We start from the raw sequence: 4,585 nt of genomic DNA, 5'->3' as shown, positions 1-4,585 counted from the left end.
GGGTTCCATCTCCCTGGTTTCCACCAGAGACTGGGGCGCTGGCTAGACGAAGGACGAGGCTTGTTTACCGTCACCATGGAGACGGTGGCCGGGTGGGTCGCCAGGCGTGGTGCGCCCGGGAGAGGCCGGGGAGAGGCTGCTTTGACCCAGCCCTCCCTTCTCCTACCCCCACCCCTTGTCCTGGGCCTGCCAGGCCCGTGAGCCCGTCTCAGGAGGAGCACGTACCCGGCTCCGACCTGCGGAACCGCCAGGGGATAGAGTGCGGTCTGTGATAATTAACACAGAAAATGAACACATCTCATTCTAGTTTATTTCTGTGCTCCTGTAAATAGTGAATAATTTAGAATCCTAAGACAGTGTGACAGTGTCCGCTTTCACGCCCTGGGGTGGTTCTGACGCACTCCCGGTGTAGGAAGCTCTGGCGGGCGCCAGATGGTGTTGAGTTCACCTTTTCCAGTTGGTGGCACTTTGTCCCCTATCTCATTTCACCCTCAGAACAGTGCTTTGGAGGCATCGCTAAAAGTCCGAATCAGTAGGTGGGCACTGGTAATAATACCAGTAATAAGAACCAACACAGGACAGCAGGTCTGTCCAGCTCCACCCTCTGCTACTTTTTTTTTTTTTTTTAGGCAGGGTCTGGCTCTGTCCCCCAGGCTGGAGTGCAGTGGTGGGATCTCAGTTCACTGCAACCTCCACCTCCCAGGCTCAAGCGATCCTCCCGCCTCAGCCTTCTAAGTAGCTAGGACCACAGGCAGGCGCCACTGTCCAACTAATTTTTGTATTCTTTCTAGAGACAGGATTCCGAGATATTGCCCAGGCTGGTCTCAAACCCTGGGCTCAAGCAACACGCCCTTCTTGGCCTCCAAAGTACTGGGATTACAGGCGTGAGCCACCACGCCCGGCCTATTATGTCATTTTTCCAGTTGCCATTTTCCCCCAAATGTGTAGAAAACAACATGCCTCATATTTCACAAATGTTGGTATCTTCCCAGTACCGTGAGCAGGGCACTGTCCACAGTGCGTCAGGCCGAGGTGGCCCCGGCAGCACTGATTCTGCTGACCCTAATGGCAGCAAGCAGAGGGCAGTTTATTGGTGTTTGGCCCTCTGTGTCCCTAATAGTGTAGCAGGACGAGCCGCAGACAAAACTCCTCAGTCACCGGATTAAAGAATGAAGAGGTTTTTTATTTGGCTGGGAGCCTCGGCAGACTCGCGTCTTAAGAGCCAAGCTCTCCGAAAAAGAAATTCTTGGCCTTTTTAAAGGCTTACAGCTTTAAGGGGTCCGTGTGAAAGGGTCATGATAAATCGAGCGAGCATGGCAAATGTGACTGGGGGCTACATGCATCAGCTAACAGAACAAAAAGTTTTACAATGCTTTTTTCATACAGTGTCTAGAATTTACAGATAATACAAGTAGTTTAGGTCAGGGATTGATGTTATTATTATTACTTTGTTTTAACTCTTATTATTATAGCTTTTTAACTTTTAGGGCCGCGTGGTGGTGCCAAGGTTGTCTGGCTATTTATCTTCTTTTTGTTGTTGTTGTTGTTTTTTTTTTTTAACTATTTGCTTTCTCTCTTTCCTCCTGTCTTGTGAACTAGGCAAGTTCGGGGCAGCAGGGCAGCAGGAGTAGTAGTGGTCTCCTTCTTAACAGAAGCCCCTGCAAGTGGCAGCCTTCCAGTCCAAGGCTCTGGGCCTCTGCAGGTGGAGCTCCCTCAACTGGCCCCGGGAGATGGCGCTGTGACCCGAGCTCTGGCTCATCAGGTCAGGGAAAGAAAATCAGCCTCAGAATCTCTCATCTCTGGCCAGTGTTCTCCCTGGTGACTGAGTCACAACTGTCCTGTTCTCCATGGGTGTGGTCATAGCACAGTGCCTATGGGTGGTTTTCCCTCTGGAGTCTCCCCAGGACTCTTGTGACCCAGAAGTGCACATCACACGTGTGCTGTGCACAGGCCCCTCGTCCTCCGTGGCACCCCGAGATCAGGCAATGGGCAGGCATTTATAAATGTGCAGCTGCTCCAATCTGGCGCCAGAATGGCTGTGGTGTGTGTGAGGCACTGCCCCTTCCAAGAGCTTTCAGATTTGGGGTGAGATGTACAGAGGAAGGAGCTACCTGTCACAGAGGACAGAGTAGTAAAGTTAAGAGAAAAGTGTGTCCGGGCATGGTGGCTCATGCCTATAATCCCAGCACTTTGGGAGGCTAAGGCAGGAAGATCACCTGAAGCCAGGAATTCCAGACCAGCCTGGACAACATAGTGAGACCCTGTCACTACAAAAAAAATTTTTTTTTTTACCTTAGTCAGGCAGAAACTGGGCAGGCTGAAGCAGGAGGATCTCTTGAGCCCACGAGTTTTAGGCTCCAGTGAGCTGTGATCACACCACTGTACTCCAGCCTGGGTGACAGAGCAAGACCCTGTCTCAAAAAAAATTAGAGAAAGGTATAGACAAACAACTGAGCAGTGTGCAATCCCAGCAATCAGGAGGCTTTCCTCAGAAGGGAAAATTGACCCTGGGCTCTGGAGGAGACATGGAATTTCTGATGTGGGATGGCGAAGGGGATGGGCACCGCTAAAATCCCCCTTGGACTCCCCCAGCGTCCCCTCTGTCCCTGCTTCCTCGCTCTTCCTGCTCTGAAGCTGGGCTGGCATTTGCTTCTCTGTCTCATCGCTCTCTTTTCTTTATTCAAGAAAAGCTGGCCAGGTGCGGTGGCTCACGCCAGGCCAAGGCGGGCGGATCACGAGGTCAGGAGATCAACACCATCCTGGCTAACATGGTGAAACCCCGTCTCTACTAAAAATACAAAAAGAAATTAGCTGGGCATGATGGCAGGCACCTGTAGTGCCAGCTACTCGGGAGGCTGAGGCAGGAGAATGGCATGAACCCAGGAGGCAGAGCTTGCAGTGAGCCAAGATCGCACCACTGCATTCCAGCCTGGGCGACAGAGCAAGACTCCATCTCAAAAAAAAAAAAAAGAAAGAAAGAAAAGAAAAAGAAAAGCTACTAGAACTTGCGAAGAGCAGCAAGAGTCTATGGCATTTGAACCACATCCCGCTCCCTCCCTCCCCTGCCCCAACTCAGCTTGACACAAGCTCTACCCTGGGCAGCTGCGGCCAAGAAAGTAGCTCTCCCGCCTGGTACAGTGGCTCATGCCTGTAATCCCAGCACTTTGGGAGGCCGAAGTGGGCGGATCATTTGAGGTCAGGAGTTCGAGACTAACCTGACCAACATGCTGAAACCCCATCTGTACTAAAAATACAAAACAAAAATTAGCCAGGTGTGGTAGCATGCGCCTGTAGTCCCAGCTGCTCCGGTGGCAGGAGAATCACTTGAACCTGGGAGGCAGAGGCTGCAGTGAGCCGAGATGGCACCACTGCACTCCAGCCTGGGCAATAGAGTGAGACTCTGTCTCAAAAAAAAAAAAAAAAAAAAAAGAAAAGAAAAGACAAAAGAAGGAGAAAATGAAAAGAAAATATGGCTCCCTCTCCCCTTAGCTCCCAATCAAGGGCTACTGTACTTCACCAGGAGGAGCAGGATAGCATCATTTCTGTCTCCACCTCCAAGGTGAAGAGGCGAAATTCTTGTTTCGTGTGGCCAAGAGGTGAGGGACTCTCTTTGACCTGTAAGATAGAGGCTCTACCACAAGCACAGCAGGTGAAGAATATAAAGTTCTGACGACCCTTACCCAGCTCACTGGCAGGGCAGAGGTTCACTCCAGGAGAAGGAAGCCAAGAAGACCAAGGCTACCACATCCACCCAGCTACTTGACACGTGGGTCACAGATATCCAGGGGGAGAAGCAGCCAATTAAATAAGAAAGCTGTGACTGGGCACTGTGGCTCACGCCTGCAATCCCAGGGACTCAGGAGGTGAGGCTGAGACTAGAGGATTGCTTGAGACCAGGAATTCCAGACTAGCCTGAGCACATACCAAGACTTCCATTTCTAAAAACAAATAAATAAACGAATATAAATAAAAGAGAAGGCCAGGTGCAGTGGCTCATGCCTGTATTCTCAGCACTGTGGGAGGCCAAGGCAGGCTGATCACGCGAGCCCAAGAGTTTGAGACCAGCCTGGGCAAACCCCATCTCTACAAAAAAATTCAAAGAATTGGCCAGGCGCAGTGGCTCATGACAGTCATCCCAGCAGTTTGAGAGGCTGAGATGGGCAGATCATTTGAGGTCAGGAGTTCTAGACCAGCCTGGCCAACATGGTGAAACCCCATTTCTCCTAATACCACAAATATTAGCTGGGTGTGATGGCATGCGCCTGTAATTCCAGCTACTTGGGAGGCTGAGGCACAAGAATCACTTGAACCTGAGAGACGGACTTTGCAGTGAGCCAAGATTTTGCCACTGCACTCCAGCCTGGCAGACAGAGTGAGACTGTCTCAAAAAACAAACACACACACACACACACACACACACACAGACAAAAAATTAGCAGGGCACAGTGGCACACACTTGTAATCCCAGCTACTCAGGCAGGCTGACACCAGAGGATCACTTGAGCCCAGGAGGTGGAGATTGCAACAAGCTGATATTGTGCCACTGCACTCCAGCCTGGGTACAGAGTGAGACCCCATATTAAAA

This window comes from Colobus angolensis, unplaced genomic scaffold (assembly GCF_000951035.1).
Source record: "Colobus angolensis palliatus isolate OR3802 unplaced genomic scaffold, Cang.pa_1.0 Scaffold370, whole genome shotgun sequence".
NCBI lineage: Eukaryota > Metazoa > Chordata > Mammalia > Primates > Cercopithecidae > Colobus > Colobus angolensis.
This window is presented reverse-complemented; position numbering follows the sequence as displayed.